General features: G+C 45.8%; 1 long non-coding RNA gene across 2 annotated transcripts; it reads left to right on the top strand.

Annotated features, from left to right (window-relative positions):
• Positions 1 to 1,243: 1,243 nt before the first annotated feature.
• Positions 1,244 to 21,020, top strand: LOC118560191. Of its 2 annotated transcripts, none has more exons than XR_004929161.1 (2): positions 1,244 to 5,462; positions 20,019 to 21,020. It is a non-coding gene; the product is annotated as an uncharacterized LOC118560191 (long non-coding RNA). The 2 variants fall into 2 exon arrangements; XR_004929160.1 differs by lacking the exon at positions 1,244 to 5,462 and adding an exon at positions 6,753 to 7,776.
• The last annotated feature ends 1,834 nt before the right edge of the window (positions 21,021 to 22,854 follow it).

Below are 22,854 nucleotides of genomic sequence, written 5' to 3'. Positions count from 1 at the left end.
CGTTTGTGCAACAGCACAAAGCGGCGTCGGACACAGGCCGTGTCTCAGCAGAGAGGAAGACCCGCCCGGTAGGTTAAAAAAAAACATTGTTCCCTATGGATTATGTTGATGTTTTTGTCTTGTTAAAATGGGTGGGGGTGTCGGCGACATTGCAGCGTAAACACAGAAGTACTAGCGCCCGTGAATGGGGGCAATGCTGCTCCAGACAGCTGGAGAAGCGGCTGCTACAGCAGCAGCAGCCGTTTCTCCGGCCCGCCGCTATTTAAGTAGAACAATGACTAAAGCAGAATAAAGTTGTATTTACCGGAGATGAAGTGTAGACTGGAAATTCTGTCGTAGTATGATGGCTCCCCCAGTCCATTAGGAGTGTCTGCCTGCACTCTTTTCATTGAAAATATCCATTTCTTTCTTCGTCCTTCCTCCTTCGGTAAACGACAGAAACGTACATCCGACGATTTGGAATGCCTCTCTGTGCAACCGGGAGCACAACAAGTCGTAGGCATTGTTTAGATTCCAAAATTAAACTAACTAAAAGTACGCTCTAAATCACCCGTTTTGTTATGTAGTAGACGAGAACAGTACTGTTTTTTGCCTACCTGCGGGACCCGTATGTAGCGCTGACGTCACGCGTGAACTACCCTATAGAGAGTGATTTCTCCAACCAATTTTATTGACCAGCCAATCAGGACGCAGGGCTACAGTTTCATAGATGTGACGTAGTGGAGAAGCGACCGTGAGACTGATTCAGACGATGGTGGCTCGCATCGAGGAAGCAAGCGTTGACATTGATGCTGCTATTTCTTCCGTGTTGTCCAATCTACCTAATATTGTTTCATTAAAAGAACATCAGAGAATGACTCTGAAGGCTTTTGTTGGTGGAAACGATGTTTTTGCCCTTCTCCCGGCCAGATTTGGCAAGTTTTGTTTTCCGGGGCGCGGACGCGGCGCCCGTGGCGGACGCGGGTTGGCTTCGGCGTGAGTGGTTGAAATAGCACGTCGATAAACATGACAGACAAGTGGCTTATCCAATCATATGCAAGGATTTTTGATAAGGCCCAGCTTTCAAAAAAGGCAATTCCTAGGGATCAGTCCCAGATGGATGTGAGTGGAGCTAGGTGGAGTGAAATCTATATGGCTAGGGTCAGGTTAGTATTTTTACCCCTAGAATAAAACAATTAAATAAGATGATGGAGATGAGTTGTTCCTATTTTAAGTGCAAAAATCTTATTCCATTGGCAGATAATCTTATTTGCCTGCTCAGATCAAGGACAAATACACGAATTTTAAGTACATTTTTTTTTTTTTTTAGTTCCATTTTTGTGAGGGCAGATGTTAAGTGAAGATGTGACTGCCGTTAAGACTCCCAAAGAAGAGTGAATGTTGTTTTTGGAAGAAACAAAGGTGCTTTAACAAAGAATAAGTTCAAAGTTGTGCACAGTTATGCCAGGGTGTATTTTTCTTTTTTACTTGGAAAAAGAAAGCTTTTCAGATGGATTGTAGAAGATAATTGTCACATGAAAGGTGCAAAACTTTTAAAAATGATTTATCATGGTCTCTTAGGGTTTGCAAACTTTTGAGAACCAAAGTTGTTAACTTTGTCACGTGGGGATTGCGTCGCTCATGAGGATCAGGATCAAAAATAAATCTATCTGGTAGTACCCCAAATAACTGATTACCTGACCAGGTAGACCCTGGTCATGTAATTAGTCTGTCACTGGGTAACACAGACATGAACAAGCCAGTCAACCTTTTACATAAAAAAACCTTACAGCATATATACTTATTAGTAATTGTTTTACTACAGAGAATCTGTTACCATGATGATGAAAGGAGTATGTTCTCTAAGTTGCTTTAAGTAAATAATCACATTTCACTTAAAAAAAAACTGTTACTATTTTTGCCAGCAACAGACTTGGCCTGGTAAGCTCTGTTATTGGATATTGTGACTGAAAGTGTTAACTTTTCATCCCCCAAAGCATTTTCCCCTCTGACCTGTTTAACAGTCACCCACCCAAGCCGGAAGCAGCCACCTGACTGCTGAGTCTCGTGCTCGCTCTCATTGGCTGAGCCGATGTACACATCAGGCTCTCCTCTGGGACTTTCCAGTCACGTGTGCAGTTTGAACATGTCATAAAATGCATGCTTGTGAGCACATGATTTCTCACAAAGAATATCATGTAAGTCAATTACATTTGCCTGTAATTAATGGTTGGCCTTGTTGGAACATAGTTATAGGAACAATGTAAAGCTAACATGTCAAGGCTTAAAAAGTATTTCAGGTTCTTGATGTTTGAAATGCAGTGCTGATTAAAGTTTTCAGTGTCAGAGCAAAGCCTCCACTCTTTGACAGGTCCACACAGGCTTGTTGGGTCTGGATCCTGAGTGTGAAGGAGCACATAAACGACATCTAGAGGTTTAACCTATATGTATTCAGCTAACTTTATCAGATTTAATATATTGATCTATTGAGAACAGTATAAGATGTTCCATTTTAGAAAGTTTTTTATAGCATGAATTAGTTGTATCTGGGACAGTAAGGCTGTTACATTTTTGATTTGAACACTTTTCAGACTTCATCAGTTTAACAATCTGTTCTGTTGCTGCCATCAGTATTAAAAGCTATTTCTGATTGGAACTGTGCTTATGGGTAATCATACCAAAAGCCCTGTTCTGAAATGTGCCTCTTGGAAGCAGCTAGCCTGTAGCCCCTTTCAGATCATACTTCTGTATTAATCCCGCAACCATATACAGATCACTTATGTCAGTCAGGTGAGATTATGGAGCTATGAATGCTTTCAAAGCAGACAGCTGGGGTTGCTGAACCCCTGGGGTGTGGCATAATGTCTCATCAATACCACACCTTCTCCCTTTGCTAAAATTCATCCCTCACGTCCTCACCACTACAGCTCTGTGATTGCTGAGCTGTATCTGAGCGTAACAGCAGTGGGCCAGCATCAATAACCCCATTATTATCCTCAAACCTCCCAGCCCCCCAATTCTAGGTTGGCACCTTTTAGCCAATCAAGGCAGGCAGAAGTCATACATTACAGATTCAAAGTGGAACCTGAAAGGGGCTACTGTTGCAAGGAATGTGGAACTTTTTTACCGGACATGTATAAGATGGACAGGCTAATAAAAGCTGACACCAGCTGTGTGTAAAGTATTAAAGCTGTCAATATTTTATCATCTTTAAAAATATGCTAATGTTGTTAAACATGTCAACTGATGTACTGAATCCCACTCTGTCAGTGTTATTTACTCCTGTGTAATGATTATTTTCTTAAAGTTAATGTTCTGTAGAAATGATTCTTAACCAAATATAACTGGATATGATGTCAGAATCTCAGCTCTGAACATTCACTGATAGAACCATACTCTCTTACATTGTGTATTTCTGACATGGTTGGTTTTGTATTTACTAATAACAAAATAAAGGACTCTGAATAAAGTCAGTGTGGTAATGGATCAGATTTAATGGCATCTGTTTTCACATCTGGGTTTCACCAGCACCTTATGCACAGTAAGGTGATCATTCACTCATTAAGAATAAAATGGTTGAACGTTTCCTAGAAGTTAAATGTAAAACCTTTAATTTAGTGTTGGGTGATTCAGGTTTGGCCAGGGGTTTTAGAGCAGACTAAGCCTTGGTTTAAAGGGACTCTGATATCCGCTGTGCTGTGTAATATTTGCACAACTATTCTTTATTACCAAGACCCCACTGACATACATTGATTTTATATTTCCTCTAATCTGACCCACCCACTTAAACACATTTAGCACTACCATAGCAAACAGAGTAAAGAAGCCATGAGAAGCACAGATCTTAGAAAAATATATCATGCTCCTATAAAATAATATTTACGAGACATTGGGAGGGGGTATACCTCAGATATGACATGGCTTACACACATCACAACTCTAAGCTAATATATAGGACTACATATTGGCTTAGGGTGTCAAATAAGACTGATGCACCCTTAAAAGTACTTGTGGGTCAAATTAAACATATCCAACAGCTGTGCATGTTTGGGTTAATAATGCCTCTTACAATTAAATACGGTAGTGGCAGCATTATGTTGTGGGACAAACATTTTATATTGTTCAAAGGATATATGGTGACATCTGGTAACACAGTCATATAGCTCTTTTAGGGTATTTTTGTACTAAATTTCCACAATGACTTACGCACATAAAACTAATAGATGAGTTTCTGTTTTTTTTATTGGCCATTTATCAATACCAGGCAAGGGTCACTGATTCTCTTATTCTAAATATACTTAGTTGACTTGTCTAGTATCACATGACAATTAAAAATGTAGATATATTAGAAAACACTGTGGCGGAAAAGTGCAATTATACAAACGCTTATGGTGAAAAGCTCTGTCGGGTTTATTTAAGCATCTTGTTCAACGTGGGAGCAGAGACTAACAAAAAGTGTCTGCCTCAGAGTGTTTGCTCTGAGCTACAGAGCTGGTACATGTGTTTTAAACAAGAACAGCTTTCTATGAGAACTGATTTCTCTTTATCACCTTCTGCAGCTGCAGAACCAGCTCTGGCAGATGACCTTCAGAGTGGCAAAGTAGAGAAACATATGCCACACAGAGTCCATAAGCATAAAAAAATAGACAACACAGGCCACAATTTCAAAACATTCATAGAACTTTACAATCCAAAGTTTAACACAATCATGTTAAGCAAGCTACAACATTTCCATTACAGCACTTCTTTACACTAAAAAATACAGCAGAGCTTAAATTTATACACAAATATAGGGAAAATAAATGTCAATAAGCCTGACAATTTATCTAACTGCAGAATTATATTTTTAAACACAACTTGTTAGCAGCTTTTTCTCAGTTGTGGACCTCTTATCTGCACCAGGCTAGAAGGGTTAGATCCACACATCACCCTCAGCCATCTCTAAAAGGGTCCCATTGTCATTTTGATTGATCCCAAACATCAAGCACCAAGTTAAGGTTAACTGTTTTATATATTTTCGTACTGATACTGACAAATTTGTTTCCTCATGTAAACCTGCAATCCTCAGCTTTTTTCCTTCAGGCTCATCAATAACGGCTTATGTGAATCAGATTACAGCTTGTTTGATCAGCCTGATGAATCACAGTAATTTTGTAATCTATCCAAAGTCATTAGGCATCTTGAGCAGCAAATGCTCAGATAGCACTCTGTACAGAGGTACCTGACATACCTTAAAGCAGCACTATGTAACTTTTAGCCACTAGGGTGCTACACCTGCAACCTCCAGGTTTAGATCCAATGAAGGTCACTGTCAACACTGCACTGTCACAAAATGAAACAGTCTTCCTCTGTGTTTTGGAATTTGATAGCAGACCAGTTTGGACTAGCAGACTGAGAAGTGATGGAGTTACTTGTAAAGACGAGGCCACATTCACCTCTCTAGATTACATCCTACATGAGTGAACCAAAATATGATTGATCAGGTAAGTTTCATATCTGTTTTGTGTTGTTAATGCAGTGTGCTGTGACCTACAATGGGTCTTGTGGCGCTCTAAGTCACATGACCTATTCAGCAACAGATCCGGCCTTTCCAAGTTACATAGGCAGGGGTGCACATAACATTTTGGATGAATTACTCAGGTGAGTACCAGAAGATGGTGTTTGTTACTCACCCCATTTGTAGCGTGGTCTTATTAAGCTCAGTCTTCCTCACTGTCCTCCTCAGTGTTGCTCCCACTGTCCTCTGCTTCAGACTCCTGCGTGGTAAATGATGCTGCAGATGCACTTCCCTGTCCTTGGTTTAGCCTCCGATTAGCTGTCTCCATCCACAGGTCTACAGCTGGCTTTGGGTCAAATGTCTCTGTGGTCTGCCTTGACAGATGAATGTGCATCAGGGCTGAGAGACGAGCATGTGACAGACGAGATCTGTACTTGTTTTTTATTATGCTGAGATGCGAGAATCCCCTCTCACAAGCTGCACTGCTTAAAGGCAGTGTAAGGGATAGCTTAACCACCTTGTTGATGTTGGAGTAAGTAACTGGGTTACTTGTTTTTACAATTTGGACCAAGTCATACACAGATGAGACCCCTAGGCGTTTTCCTACCTGCTTTAAGCGCATCCTTTCTGTCACAGTGGTGTCTTTATCAAGCTGCAAGGCAGCCTCATATTTCTTGAGAATGCTGACAATTGTTGTGTTTCCAAAACTGTGGAGGTCTTTCATTTCCTCCGGCCATGTTGAAGGATCAAATACTAAAAAATGATCACATGACTTGAGGGAGTCATATCTGATTTCAAACTCTTCAATTAACCCCCTAAGTATGTGTGTCTTGTCTTTGTCAGCATCCACATTAGAAGCAGTGTGTTCCCTGTAGTGGCCTTCACCATCAAGCAGTAGTGTAAACTGTCAAATGGCTACCATCAGTTCATCTTTACATTCTCCAATGGTCAGCTTTTCCTTCTGAAAGTTAATGGATGTGGTTTTCAAAATGTTTCCAATGTCAAGCATGTTCAACAGAAAGCACTGAAAACGCTCTGTGCAGATTTGTTGCAAATTGCTGTCATCACTGGTAGCCAGTTGGATTTTAATGGCTGGCAGTAGTCTTGATATTTTTAACAGTGTTTCATGCCTCCATGCAGACCATCTGATATTATGAAACTTACCCAGTTTCACAAAGGAGATCCCATTTTCTTCACACAGCTTCTTCAGTGCAGCATTTTTTTTTTGCACCCCCTCTTTGTAAGTAAAACTGCAGCAGCTTGACCTCAGTGCGATTAAATGCCTCACAGTAAGGAACGGTGCGATCGGCCGATTTTGCGCAATTCTCCAGTGTGTGCGCGGTGCACAAAATGTGCACAAGAGAGTCTCCAACTGCAGCAAGTTCCCTGAGCTTTGGCACAACGCCATTGTACATACCGACGTTGACAGCAGCCCCGTCTGTGCACACCGCGACCAACTTTGTTGTCCAGTTATCCAAGCCTGTGTCCTGGAAAAGTCTCACAAGTCCGTCTGTTATAGCCTGCGCGGTCCGGTCAGCACCCAGTTCAATAAGTCCGAGAAAGTCGGAGGTAAACTTTCCGTCGCTGGACACAGACACAATATAAACGATTTCCTGCTCAGTTTTTGTGATGTCCTCAGATCCATCAAAAATCAGGCCCCAAAATTCAGCAGACTGCAGCTTAACTCTTAACTCCCCTGTGATGGTGTGAGCGATGCTCTGCATGATCCGTGTGCCACCTTCACGTGAATGATATGTGTTACACAGGGGAAAATATGTTTCTTTTGTATTTATTTTTAGTTGTTTGTTTTGTTTTGCATGCTTGGATTGTTTTGGTTTTTCTGCTTTCCCCTTTAACAACCCAAACACAATGGGCTGAGGCTTGTTGACTGAGGAGGCGGAGCTCACTAATTGCACAGCTGCGCCCAGGTGTCAGCAGAGGCTTATAAAAGGAGCTTGAAGAGAAGAGCAGGCAGAAGCTGACCCTGCAGGAGAACGACACACTGCCGAGCAAAGGAGCAGGTGGGATCTGCATGCCAGAACAGACGGCCTAGTACAGAGGATCAGGGCAGAGGGAGCCTCTGCCTGCGCCTGTAAGTAGCACTCTGCTTTGGAAAAGAGTATCGGTCGGATGAAAGTCCTTCAAGAGGATCTTGGAGCAGAGAGGCTGGTGTCTTCCTACTTGTTTCTTTCAGCTGGGGATCGAAGAAGGTGTGCTGCAGACGGGCGACCTCCACCAGAAGCATCATTTCTAAGCGGAGCTCAACCCCTGGTCCTAATTGGTGACTTTTAAGACAATTGGTGAATTGCTGTTTTTAAAGGAAGAAGAAAAGGACTCTTTTATGGTGCCACTATTGCTGTGACTGTCCTTCTGTTGAATAAATCATCTTGAACTGACCTGTTTCACTGGTTGGGTTCTTGAGTTGTTTGCTCCCCTTTGTGATCAAGACAGAGCGTGGGGTCATATTGGCCACAGCTTATTTTGGCGTTGTTGACAGGATCACAAGTAGGGAGCAACACTCATACCCAAAGGTAAGACCGCAACATGATGATGCCAGTCTTCCCTGGTGCACCTTGGGTGCCCAAGTACAAAGGGATTGAAGGTGAACTAAAATATGTGGACTGGAAAGAACAAGTACAAGGACTTTTAAATGCTCAGGAATTAACAGAGTCAAGGAAGGTGGACATTTTAATAGGGGCTTTAGCTGGAGAAGCAAAGCAACAAGTGAATGTTTTAGATGAGACTGAACGAGATCAGGTCTGTAAAATTTTTAAGCATTTGGACACATTGTATGGTGATAATACTCCAGTTGCTGTGTTAAGGTCACATTTTTTTGGTTGCATTCAGAAACCTGATGAATCTTTTTTTTCCCCCCAGTGTCCTGTCTAGCAATATGGCAATAGGAATTGATGTCTCAATGCCAGATAGAGCTCGACAGATTTTGCTTTTACAAGTGGAGCAGCTTTCGCCATAGTGCTCCACTTGATTTATGCTTGTAAATAGCTTTATTATGATTCCTGCAAGGAGAATTTCAAATTATATGGACATGACAATGGGAGAGTAAAGGAAGAACAAAAAGTGAAAGAGGAGATAAAAGGGAGAGAATGATAAAACCTTCACCGTCTGCTCCGTCACCTGGAAAGAGATGCAAAAAGAACAGCACAACCAACAGACATAAAGCAACAGATACAATCGAATAACACCTAGATGCCATTGCTAAATCATATATATTATGTAAGCTGACATGTGTAATGTGATACTTGAAAAAAGAAAGTGAGAGAACATAAATAAATTATAAGATTACTGTATATAAGTGAACACTTAATACCTGGGACCCAGCACCTGTGGGAGATGTGAGAGTAGACTAGTTTAGGTGAAAATTATCCAGAAATAGCTTGATAGTGATTGTGGAGAACCGAAGACCCACCTTCCCCGAGCACAGAGGCAGGCGTCAGGGGACCCGTAACCCCGGACTCCCTAAAGCAGGTCGCCCAGGAGGGGCCGACACAGGATATCTGCAACCCCCCCCCCCAGGAAGGAGCAGAGACGACCCCGAGGAAATCCCCCAGCCACCGCAATGCCGACGCCCTTAAGAGCCGCGGGGACGAGCCCGTGGGCTCCGCCAGCAGCTAGCCCCGCTGAAGTGGTCCCGGCCATGGGCCCTGAGGGCCAGAGGGCCCCCCGCGGCGGCCAGGCCCCGCGAAGAGGCCGCCGGGAGTGGGCCGGCGCACGCCCGGGAACCCGCCCCAAACCCGAAGCCAACCAATGCGCCAGAGGGCCAAGGCGCCCGCCAACGAAGTGGAGGAGGGCAGGACGTGGGGGGATGGGCTCCGCACCTAGCGGAAACTTGAGATGTTCTTGGGAGAGGGAGCGGACCACACCCATACCTGGGGGGGGGGGGGGGATGGAAAACTCATTCACACCATCCCTCCCTTGTGCCCCACTCACCACACACAGAAAAAAAAAAGACGCTGTACACACATTCCCACATAACACTCACATCCAACACTGACCAGAGGGGGGGGGTCCCCCAAATCGACTATACGACTGCTTGTGCCCGACCCCCGGCCCCGGCCCCAGACCAGACGCCCCCCGGACCGGGCCCCCCCAAGAGGGCGGGCCAACACGACCCGCACGACCCCCCCCCTCCCCCTAAATACCTAATAAACCCCCTCCCTCCCCCCACCTTACCCTTGCCATCCCGCCCCCGCCCCTGGGGGGAGCAGAGGCATCAGCCCCAGACCTGGCAAGCCGCTGACTGCACACCGCAGCCCCCCACCAAGACCCCGGACACAGTGGCCCGCACCTCCTCCAGGCCCCAGACTCCTTGCCGCCATCGGAGAACGGGGGTGTGCAGAAGACCCCGATCCTCCCTACGTCTGCTCAGATGTTGTGTTGTTGCATGTTGTTCTCAAGTGCGTTTAAAAACTGGGAGCGCCGAAGGGGATGCACGGCAAAAAAAAAAAAAAAAAAAAAAAAAAAACCTGATGAATCTGTAAAGTCCTTTACTTTAAGGTTGCGAGAACTGTGCTGCAGGTTGCGGCGGCGCAGCTCTACTAATGCACCTACCGACGCAAATTTATTGGACCAGATGCTACTTGGCCTGCGTGAGGGTCCTCTGTCTCACACACTCCAAGCCTATGTGCGACACAATCCTAGGGAGGACTTTGCCGCCGTTCATCGAGAAGCACTACAGCTTGAAGAGGAACATAACGGCTCTCAAAGACTACAGAGTATGTGTTTTGCAGTAGGTGAGTCAACACAGAAGCAATCGTTATCTGACTCCAACTGGAAAGAAGAATTTAAAAAGGAAATAATGCATAATGTTAAAGAACAAATGAAAGATTTGGCCAAAGAAGTAATTAACGAGATCAGACCCCTTTTACAACAAAATCAGGTGGATGTTGCTGCTTCAGGGGCGTCAAGACCACTACAAAGACGGCCTGGGTATTCCCGTGGCTGGACCAGAGATGGACAACCTATCTGCAGGCAGTGTAAGCGGGCAGGTCATATTGCCAGGTTTTGCCAAGCAGCTGATGGGGAACAGTTGGCTTTAAACTAGGTAACCCTACTGCTGAGGCCCAAGCAGTGGGGATGGGGTGTATAACTAACGACCAAGGGGCCGCAACACCATTCGTTGGTAAATGTCCTACCATAGAGTTATCTATGGGTGGAGTGAGAATGACAGCTTTGCTGGATACTGGTTCTCAAGTGACATTGGTCCAGCAACAAGTAATGGACTCTTATTTCCTGAGTCTTTGGTGTTCACATTAAAAGCTGCCAATGGCCTCACCATCCCATATTCTGGGTATGCTATTATGGACTTTGAGGTGGAAGGACTTAAAATACCTGAAAAAGGTGTTGTGATTGTAAAGGACGACTGTTCTACCCACCCACTTATTGTGGGCATGAATGTTATTGGGGCTTGTTGGGACACTGTTTTTAAAGGTGGAACGTCAGCTCTCTCCCCTCAGAAGTGGAAGTCTCATCAGGCCTGGGAAGAGGCATTTGCTGTCTGCCAGAGGATTTCTGCCACTAGGATGGAGGGGGATTGCCTAGGTTGCGTCCGACCTGCCTGCCGCCAGGGAATACGGGTACCACCTAACTGTGAAATAATTATTTGGGGCCGTGCTTCTCAGAAGATGAGGTCCAGGAATGGGCCGGTGTTGGTGGAGGCAATACGTGGATCAGGACAATGGAGGGGCAGCAAGAACTTTGTCAGTGGTTGATCGGGGTTCGCCTTCCCGTCAGGGTCTGCAACCCTCACCCATATCAATTACAAATAGGGCCCTATGAGAAGTTGGGCCAACTGTATCAAGTGGAAGAGACTCCAAATCCAGGGTGCTGGTGACCTTAGTCTAACTATGGGATTGGATGGGGTGGTCGAAGTTGGTGTTACCGAAGCTGTAGAGATGGAAGAATCCAACAGCTGTGAAGAGGTGAACAAACTCCTAACTTCTGTGGTTTTACCCCCAGAACAGAAGGTGGAGCTTCAGGCCTTTCTGCAGAGGTGGAAAAAGGTATTTTCAGTGGATGAAGAAGATGTTGGCAGAACAGACGTGGTCCAGCACAGCATACACACAGGAAATGTAGCACTTATCAAACAGAGGTACCGACCCTTGCCTCCTTTAATGTACAAAGAAATGAAGACACTGCTGGCAGATATGCTGAATAAAAGGGTTATCCGTGAGAGCAAGAGCCCATGGGCCGCACCTATCGTTCTGGTGAGGAAGAAGGATGGAAGTCTGCGGTTTTGTGTAGACTACAGAAGGCTTAATGCTGTCACTCATAAGGATGCCTTTCCCCTTCCTAGGATTGAGGAGACCTTGACATCTTTAACAAAGGCTGAATGGTTTTCAACGCTGGATCTGGCCAGCGGCTACTGGCAGGTTGAGATGGATCCTAAAGACCGAGAGAAGACTGCATTTACCACGCCACTTGGCCTCTTTGAGTTTGAACGCATGCCGTTTGGGCTCTGTAATGCTCCTGCCACATTTCAGCGTTTAATGCAGCAATGTTTAAACAGCCAACTTACAGATTCTGCCTTGGTTTATTTGGATGACATCATTATATATTCACCAGACTTTTCCTCCCATCTACAACACCTCGAAACTGTCTTCCAGAGACTTTGGCAGCATGGTCTGAAACTTAGATTGGACAAATGCAAGTTTTTCCAGTCGCAGGTAAAGTTTCTTGGCCACCTTGTTGATCCGAATGGGGTGAGACCCGACCCTGAAAAAGTTTGTGCTGTCAAGAATTACCCTGTTCCAAATACCGTTGGCCAGGTCAGAGCTTTTCTGGGCCTGGCTGGGTACTACAGAAGGTTTGTCCCTGGTTTCGCCAAAATGGCCCGCCCTTTGAACTCCTTGTTGACTGGGATACCTGCTAATAAGAAGTCAGAAATAAAGGTTATTTAGACAGCTGACTGTCAGAAAGCATTTGAACAGTTAAAGACAGCACTTGCACAAGCCCCTGTTTTGGCTTATGCTGATTTCTCCCTACCATTTGTGCTTTATACAGATGCAAGTAAACAAGGTTTGGGTGCCATCTTAGCTCAGGTGCAAAGTGGTAGAGAACATGTGATCGCCTATGCTAGTCGAAGTTTGCATCCTGCTGAACGGAACGATGCAAATTACAGCTCTTTCAAGCTGGAACTTCTGGCTTTAAAGTGGGCCATCACCGAAAAGTTTAGAGACTACCTCACAGGAGCCAAGTTTACAGTTTTTACAGATAACAATGCAGTGGCACACCTTCAAACTGCTCACCTGGGGGCAACAGAACAACGCTGGGTAGCGCAGTTAGCCTCTTTCGATTTTGTTGTAAAATATCGGGCAGGGAAGGAAAATGTTAATGCTGATGCCTTGTCCAGATATCCCGCAGACACAGCACCAGAGGTCCAAGCTGCCTATGTGACTAATGCAGCAGCTTCTCCAGATCCTCAGGAGCCTGGACTACAGACACAGGACTGGAAGACTGCTCAAGAGTCAGATATGGACCTGAAGGTTGTGCAAAGGTATGTGAGACTGGGGACTTTACCTGAAGCACAAACCAGAAAGGACTTGTCAGTCATCACCTGCAGAATTTTGAAACAGTGGAGGAAACTCGTACTCCAGGATGGTGGTGTTTGTCGAAAAGTAACAGACTGTAAAACGAATGAAGATCTTTTCCAAGTTGTATGCCCCACCAGCAAGCGCAGAGAGGTATGGGAGAAGTACCATCAAGCAACTGCCCATGCAGGAGTGGAAAGGACTTTGTCCAGAATCTGCCAGTTCTTCTATTGGCCCAATATGGAGAAGGAGGTGCATCAGTTTCAGTTGGGCTGCGTTGCCTGTAGCCTGCAAAACAGGGGGGAGCCTAAATGGTAAATGGTAAATGGACTGAACTTATATAGCGCTTTTCCAGTCATGCTGACCACCCAAAGCGCTGTACACTATAGCCACATTCACCCAGTCGCTCTCACTAACGCGCACACACATTTATACACCGAGACGCAGCTCGGTAGGCAACTTGGGGTTAAGTGCCTTGCCCAAGGGCACAGCGACATGTAGCCTAAGGCCCCACTGCACCCTATATCTTACCCCCTTGAGGTTGTAGGCCTAGATTTTCTTTCTCTGGGTAGACCTATAGATAGGTACCAGAATATCTTGGTCATGACCGATTGGTTCACACGCTACTCTTGGGCCGTTCCAACCAAGGATCAAACTGCCCACACAACAGTTCAGGTGCTATGGTCACAGGTGATAAAGACGTTTGGTTGCCCAGCCAGATTTCATAAAGACCATCATGCAAAGTTGTCCTTTGCTTATGAAATTGCTAAACAACACATGGCAAAAACTGCTTGTTGTAGCAAAAAGCAATATGACAAGAAAATGCAAGCTCTGCCTTTGGCACCTGGTGAGAGGGTGTGGGTGAGGGACAGAAATAGGAAGGGACAAGGTAAACTGCATCCAGGGTGGAATGACAAACCTCATGTTATCTTGGAGCAAGTAGGTGCAACAGGGGTGGTTTATAAAGTCCAGCCAGAAAAGGGAGGCCGTGAAAAGATGCTACACCGCAACGCATTGAAACTTTGTATTGCTCCTTTAAAGGCAGAACCCCAGCCGGTAGCTAATAAGGAGACTGTTGTAGAGACTAGCATAGCTCCCCCATTTTACGGTGTGATGTTCACCCCCTCAGCCTCGTTCCAGGAAGAGATTTTAGGACCTTGACATATTGGCCACATATGCACCTCCGACATTTACTCTTAGCCGCTTCAGTAAGGGAATGTCCTCAGCAAAGGAAGACATAGGACGTGCATGTTTAGCTTTATGGAAGGCGAGGAGAAACGTATTATGGAGAGCTTGCCGCTGTTCTTCATTCAGTTTATCTCGCCATCTGGCAAGTGGGCGACTGGACAGTTCTTGTCGGCTAGCTTGTTTATTAGCAATGGCTTGCACCACATTCATGTGCTCCTTGCTCTTTTCATGTTTGTCAAATAAAGGATGGTTGAAATTCTTTGAGCCTTTATAGAACGCACCTGTTTTGTCTGCTAGATTTGGATGCGAGCGGCAAATCTTGCACCACATTTCAGTGCGCTCCTCGTCGGCTTCAAGCCACGGCACGTCCTGGAGCCACTTTTCTGAAAAAAGTCTTTTCTTCGGCTCGGGTCCAGTTAGGCGTTTCTTTGTTGGTGGCTGAACGCCAAAGAAGCTGCTTAATGTTTGTTTTTTTGGACATCTTCGACAGTAATTCAAAACAGGTGTTGATAAGCTTATTAAGCTTATTGCGTCAAGCAGTACGCAAATGCGCGTAGTAATATAATTGACATTACGCGTTCCTGATTTGTGACGCGCATGCGTACCTGCGTACCAGTTATGTGCACGCCTAATTATATAGTGATGTTCTCTGGATGTTCATTTTATTTCTGTTCATAAATTATTGAACTTGAAGAGAAGTTGTCACTGCTTATTCTATGTTGTGCAGAGTTTGCTTTTAAAAGATCGCTAGTGCTTAAATCATCCCTTTCAACGATTGTCCTGATTTCAGCTCTCAGGTTGATATTCACCGGACAATACCTAACAGAGTTATTTATTAAACATACAATAACTTTTAAACAGTGTGTAATTGCACAACACCTGGATAGTACTTTAATATATCTCCAATTAAGCTAATATCTGAGTCAAAACTTACACGGGGCTGCTTTAAATATACAGTACTGTGCTGCTGTTGTGTTACCTCCATTTTTCTACCGTGTTACTTGTTTTCTTATTTTCACTCCAGCACCTCACCATCAAAGAGCAACTTGGCATAGTTTTAAATATGAGCTTTAGACTTACTGACATTTTGCCATAAAAGTACGCTTCAGCTTCCATTTCTATCTCTTGAGTCTATGAAAAATGCTTAAGACTTAAGACTGATTGGCAGTTGTGTGCTAGTACCAGCAGAGAGATTCCCAAAGACCTAGCAGCTGAAGACTTGGATGATCAACTTAGGTATGGTATTCTCAGGTACTGTCTGGACTGTAGTGATGGCGAGATGAAGCCTCATGAGGCATTGAACCACTCAGCCAACTGGTTCGAGAAAAGGTTCATTTCTTGACGGTTCATGTGCACACAGCACCACCTACTGGCACGTTGTATAATCACAGCCAGCTGGATCTTAACACGTGTGATGCATTGAATTTTTGTCTATTATGACTCTTGGGAATGACTTCACAAAAGGTGTAGGACGAAATAATTTGTCTACATAAATTTTGTATACACATGTGTATAATAAAACATTGTTTCAATGTATTGTCTGTGTGTAATTATTCCCAAAATAGTAGTGACATGATATGGCATGTTGTGTAATAATGTTTTTCTGTGACTCTAGAAAAATGGCATGGGCTTAATCAGGCAGAGGACAATGAAAGTGCTTGTGGAACTAGGCAGGGGGTAGTGAATAGGCTAATGCTTGTGTAACTTGGATGATTTCATGCATTTTTATTAAGAAACAACAATTTCTCCACAGTTTTTGGTTTCAAATGATTTCTCTTTTTTGATACTACTTCTCCAACCTTTGAAAAGACACGCTCACATGGCACAGATGATGCCGGGGTGCATAAATAAATAAGTGCAAGTATGTACAGATTGGGGTACTGTGACCGATGATCAGCCCAGTACTATACGGTCCCACAGTTTCCCTTCAGCAGCAACACTGAAGCACACAGAGGTTCCCACTGCGTCTTTACGCACGATCCAGCTGCTGATGTCTCCTCTCTTTTCAGCTCAATGCAATTCTAGACAGTAACAGTTTATAACCTATATCACCTTTCACAGCAACAGGTTTCTCATCTCAGTCAACCAGACAAATCTGTATTGCTCTCCTCAGTGCGCTCTGGGCGGTGAGGTGGGAGGATTTTACCCGATGGTGCGTTGGGGGGGGGGTTGACGTTCTGGTGGGCTTGTGTCCGGCCCCCTGTCCCGGTCCTGGTCCGTGTCGTCTTCCGGTGCGGGTTTCACCTGGGGGGTGGGATTTGGGATGGCTCGTGCGGGCCGGCTGGCCAGGGTCCCCCCCTCTTATTATTATTATTATTATTTATTATTTATTTATTTATTTATTTATTTAGTTTAAGTAGGCTTGGTGGGTGGGCTGGGGGGGTTGAGGTGTTGGTCCTGGTGGGTGGTTGGCTGGCGGGCCCTGCGGCCTCTCCCTGGCCCCCGGGCTACGGTGGTGCCGCTGGCGAGGCCCCCTTCTCTGGGTGGGGCTTTCGGGGAACGGGGGTGCCTATTGGAGTCAGTAGGGGAGCTGGCTCCCTGGGTTGGCTTCCCAGTCATTTGCTCCCCATCCCCGGACTCCTCCCTCTGCCTGCTCCATCACGCCGCCACACATGTAGGTCATGAGGGAGGGGGCGTTACTGGAGGTTGCCACTTTCTGGTGACGCCCCTCTCCCCAATTTTATCATGCATCTTAGACACTTTCACTTCAAACATTTTTCACATCGCACACTCATATAGGCCATGGTAGGGGGTGGGGGGAAGACGTCTGGGGGGGGGCTTATGTTGTGTGGGCCTCACCTTGGACGGCTCCCTTCACCTCCTCTCCCACATAGACATTGAGGGTTCTGGGCAGTCACACGGAGGGGGTGCGCTGGCAACAGCTACCTTCCGGAAGGGGGGTGGGCTGTGCCGTGCATCCCCTTCGGCGCTCCCAGTTTTTAAACGCACTTGAGAACAACATGCAACAACACAACATTTGAGCAGGCGTAGGGAGGGTCGGGGTCTTCTGCACACCCCCGTTCTCCGATGGCGGCAAGGAGTCTGGGGCCTGGAGGAGGTGCGGGCCACTGTGTCCGGGGTCTTGGTGGGGGGCTGCGGTGTGCAGTCAGCGGCTTGCCAGGTCTGGGGCTGATGCCTCTGCTCCCCCCAGGGGGCGGGGGGCGGGATGGCAAGGGTAAGGTGGGGGGAGGGAGGGGGTTTATTAGGTATTTAGGGGGAGGGGGGGGGTCGTGCGGGTCGTGTTGGCCCGCCCTCTTGGGGGGGCCCGGTCCGGGGGGCGTCTGGTCTGGGGCCGGGGCCGGGGGTCGGGCACAAGCAGTCGTATAGTCGATTTGGGGTGACCCCCCCCCCCCTTTGGTCAGTGTTGGATGTGAGTGTTATGTGGGAATGTGTGTACAGCGGTTTTTTTATTTATTTATTTATTTATTTTATTTTCTCTGTGTGTGGTGAGTGGGGCACAAGGGAGGGATGGGGTGAATGAGTTTTTTTTTTTTTTTTTTTTTTCCAGGTATGGGTGTGGTCCGCTCCCTCTCCCAAGAACATCTCAAGTCTCCGCTAGGTGCGGAGCCCATCCCCCCCACGTCCTGCCCTCCTCCACTTCGTTGGCGGGCGCCTTGGCCCCCTGGCGCATTGGTTGGCTTCGGGTTTGGGGCGGGTTCCCGGGCGTGCGCCGGCCCACTTCCGGCGGCCTCTTCGCGGGGCCTGGCCCCCCGGGGGGCGGCCGGGGCCCTCGTCGCGGGGGCGGGGCGCCCCTGGGGCCTCTGGCCCTCAGGGCCCATGGCCGGGACCACTTCAGCGGGGCTAGCTGCCGGCGGAGCCCACGGGCTCGTCTCCGTGGCTCTTGAGGGCGTCGGCATTGCGGTGGCTGGGGGATTTCCTCGGGGTCGTCTCTGCTCCTTCCTTGGGGGGGGGTTGCAGATATCCTGTGTCGGCCCCTCCTGGGCGACCTGCTTTAGGGACCCCTTTGGGAGTCCGGGGTTACGGGTCCCCTGACGCCTGCCTCTGTGCTCGGGGAAGGTGGGTCTTCGGTTCTCCACAATCACTATCAAGCTATTTCTGGATAATTTTCACCTAAACTAGTGTACTCTCACATCTCCCACAGGTGCTGGGTCCCAGGTATTAAGTGTTCACTTATATACAGTAATCTTATAATTTATTTATTTATTTATTTATTTATTTATGTTTTTTCACTTTCTTTTTTCAAATATCACATTACACATGTCAGCTTACATAATAATATATATGATTTAGCAATGGCATCTAGGTATTATTCGAGTGTATCTGTTGCTTCATGTCTGTTGGTTGTGCTGTTCTTTTTGTGTCTCTTTCCAGGTGATGGAGCAGACAAAGAAGGTTTTATCATTCTCTCCCTTTTATCTCCTCTTTCTTTCACCTCTACTCTTTTTTTTCTTTTCTTTCACTTTTTGTTCTTCCTTTACTCTCCCATTGTCATGTCCATATAATTTGAAATTCTCCTTGCAGGAATCATAATAAAGCTATTTACAAGCATAAATCAAGTGGAGCACTATGGCGAAAGCTGTTTGCTCCACTTGTAAAAGCAAAATCTGTCGAGCTCTATCTGGCATTGAGATATCAATTCCTATTGCCATATTGCTAGACAGGACACTGGAAAAAAAAAAACTGTAAATGGCTCCTATACAGTGATCATAGGAGCTGACCGGTCTGAGATCAGCCTCCTGATGTTACAAGTTCTTTAAAATGAAAGCGCGTACCCAAATTACAAGTAACGTAATTTTGCGCACCTGAAAAAAGCGCACGGCAGCAGCGCACCGAAGCGCTTTTTCGGTGCATGTAGTTAAAAAATGCTGAATTGATAAAAACAACTTATAACCAGACGTAGCGTTTTTAAACTGCATCTGGTGAGCAGAACTGTTTTATGATCTGAATTCTGAATTCTGAATGAAGGCAATATCTGGCAGCAGCTCTCTTCCCCCGCCCCCCGCCCCTCCTGCGTAGGTAGTACAGGACCTTACCGGCTTACTTTCACCACTGTTAAGACTAAAATTATTCATAACTCTGATCGCTCCTCCTGCTGCTCTGTTAACATGAACTGCAGCAGGAATGAGGGCCACAAGCTGTGAAAGAAGCTGAAACATCTAAGCAGAAGGCGGAGTTTTTATCGTCCGCTGCCCAGATGGGCGTTGGGATTTTTATGCGTGAAAAATGCCATGTTTGCGTGTGACTGTGTGAAGTCAGTGACGGTCAATGCGTGATAGTTGAGAGCACTGATCTCCTATCTATCTATCTCTCTCCTAAACTCTCCAAACACCAAACTAACTGTCTCAAACTAAATAACCACTATCCAAACTCTGCTATCCAAACTATCAAAACTCTATCCACTCTCTCAACTGACCGCAACTCGCCTACAACAACCCACATTTTGAATGAAGCCTGTGGGGACTCTAAAGCTGTCGAAGCCGCGCCAACATCTGAACCACTTCCCGAAGCAGTCACGTGGTACAGCCGGCCAGCGAGGCTTCGGACGTCATCGTTTTCGGCTCCTCCCCTAAATGAAGCAAGCCTATATATATATATATATATATATATATATATATATATATATATATATATATAACAGGGATTTAGATCTGCGGGAAAAATGAATAAAGTGCTGCAATGAATGCTAAAACTAAATTCTGAACTGAAACAGAGGGCAGGGGAAAATATTTTTCTGGGGACATGGGAAACAGACATGACAATACTGGTTGTGCTGCTAATGACCGCTTGTTTAAAATTACACATAGACATGTGGTGCTTCACCCTCCTTTCCATATGCTGCATTGCAGGTGGAGCTGCAGGCCCTCCAGGTGGCTGACCCGGATCTGGACTCCTGTCCCCCTCCGAGAAGACATCAATCTGTTCAACAGTATGCGGACCGAGGCAAGGCTGGGGAGCGAGGCGAGCTCAGCAAGCAGAGCGGCTCTGACGGCGCAGCGGGTGAAAACTACGGGAGGATCCCTCCCTCATCAGACCCAGTCACTCCCAAGGCAGAGCAGACACACGAGTCATCTCAAAGCCAGAACTGGACTTTATTCGCACCTCTCTGTTTTTCACATGCCAGAGAAATGGGAAACAGCGAGTAAACCAAGGACAGATTCATCAATTCCCCATGCTGGAGGTGACAGGAGCGAATGAACCCCATGTTTAGACCAAGGACTGCAGCTGACATCCAGGCCAGCGCTGCCCTCCTCCCTAATCCCAAAGAGGAAGGACAAAGGTTGCTGCAGAAAGTGAACTTTGTCTGGAGACTGGAGTCAAGTTTTGCATCTGGCTGATTCAAAGAAACGTGCTCTGCTCAGCAGTAATGTCATCAGTGGAGGAAAGAAAAAGAAGAGACACTGATCTGCACAAGATTGCCCTAATCCTGTTTTCTGATGGATCTCAACGAGGAAGATCTAACCATCGTGGATGTGGCCATGCACACAAGGACAGAGGCTGTAGTTGTGGACAGTGGTCTCGTTCTGATGCATGTCGCAACTGTGGACAATTGGGACATTGGAAGAACGACTGCCCGCAGGGACCGCAGCAGCCTGGTGCCGGTAACTGACAGGTGGGGGATCGGACCCTGGATCCGGAGGCCAACCTCGTTGAGAAGGGACTTGCCAAGGGGCGTGAGGCTTCACACACACACACACACACCGCTACACCTGTGTTTGAATGCTGAAATGGTACCTGCTTCAACTGATCCACATAGTTTGCTCACAGAGGCCATCACACACTTAGATTGTGCCACAGCTGTTACAACAGGCACGCATCTCCACACAGAGACCCCTGCCTTTAAAAAAAAATGCCTTTAAAAATGTTTTCTATGCTGGTAATAGGTGAAAAAATGTATTTTGTTGTTGACTCGGGTGCAACTCACTCTTATCTGCTAAATGTATCAAGTAACAGCCAAAGCTCAGTGGCTGTTATGTTTATTCTGTCTCAGCTTCAGTTAGGAAAAGTTTTTCTGTTTCTTTTAAAGTGTTTCACTCCGCAGGGAGTGAAGCTGAAGCAATTTTTTTTCTTTTTTTTGGTGTCTCGTCTGTGTCCTTTAAATCTTATGGATAGAGCTTTGATGTGTAGTTTGGACATTATCATTTCAACCTCTGACGGACTGACGGTTCACACTCAGGACTCTGACTTTACTGCAGTACTTTGGGCCCTAGATAAATCTTTGTATGCATACGAATGGAAGCTTCCAGCTGCTCCTGTGCCTTAACATTTTGTCTCAGCAGTAAATGCTGTGACACCTGACAGTGACATAATGATTCAGATGACTTGCATAGTATTTCCCTTGTGTCTGACGGACTTGACTTTGACTTGTGGAAACTTTCTGATTTAATACATTGATGATTTGTTAATCTGTACCGAATCCGCTGATCAATGCAGGACAGACATGTTGAAATAGCTTTAACATCTCTTTAAAAAAGGCCATAAAGTCTCAAAATCTAAATGCAGTTTGTGCAGGAGAAAGTCACATTTTTGGGCCATGTTCTTTAACATAAACGCAAAAAGTAGTCACCTCAGCGGATCAAAGTGGCTCTAAAAATCCTAAAACAAATCACAAAGAAACAAATTATTTCATTTCTGGGTATGACAGGTTACTGCAGAGCTCACATTTCAAACAACTCCAAGCTTGAATCTCCGTTGGCTGCTTTAATACACGGACGGGGACTAGCAGTTGCTGGTAGAATCACATGGACGTCTGAGGCAGAACTGGCTTTCTCTGCTCTGAAAGCAGCCTTGTCCTCTGCACCGGTGCTGGCTTTGCCAAACTCTGACAAACCATTTATTTAAATGATTGATAAAAATCTGATTTCATGTCATCTGTTTTGTTGCAATCTCATGGTGACAAATTGCGAGCTGTGGCCTATTATTCTAGTAAACTTCACGCTGTTGCAGCTGGTTTACCTGGTTGTTTGTGCACTATTGCTGCAGCTGAGAAAGCAGTGTTAGCGTCACGTGACATTGTTGGCTACAACTCTCTGACAGTTGTTGTTCCACATCCTGTTTCCATCATCCTCCTGGAACAAAAGACTTCTTATTTATCAGCAGCAAGGTGGCTTAAACTTTCCTAAATTTTATTGGACATGCCTAGCATCACTGTAAAACGATGCAGTATTTTAAACACAGCCACACTTCTGCCTACAGAGGAGGATGAGTAAAGTCATCACTGCGCAGCTGTCTTAAATGTCGTTTGTACCCCTCGTCCTGACTTACAAGACACCCCTTTGTCTAACACCGACCTCGTATTATATGTTGTCGGCTCCTCCTCCCGTTCTGCTCCAGGTTTAAACTGAGATGGGTTTGCTGTGTGTTCTGACTCAGGTGTTTTACGCTCAGGTCCTTTACAGCACTCCTATTCTGCTCAAACAGCTCAACTCATCGCTTTAACTGAGGCTTGTAAGTTGGTGGAAGGAAAAACTGTGGTATGGACACATGAATTGGATCATGCGTCCAGAGAGGCGATGCTGGATATGGTTAAAAAATATTGGTACACAAATAGGTTTTCAGTGGTAGCTGAAAAATTACTGCAAAAAGTATTTGATCTGTGCTTCTTACAACCCGTCTAGGGTTCCTGCACAGCCACAAACTGCACATACGCCTCTACAATTTCCATTCCAACATCTGATAATGGAT

This window comes from Fundulus heteroclitus, unplaced genomic scaffold (genome assembly GCF_011125445.2).
Source record: "Fundulus heteroclitus isolate FHET01 unplaced genomic scaffold, MU-UCD_Fhet_4.1 scaffold_40, whole genome shotgun sequence".
Classification (NCBI taxonomy): domain Eukaryota; kingdom Metazoa; phylum Chordata; class Actinopteri; order Cyprinodontiformes; family Fundulidae; genus Fundulus; species Fundulus heteroclitus.
The sequence above is the reverse complement of the archived record's forward strand: the minus strand, read 5'-3'. Positions and strand labels throughout refer to the sequence as shown.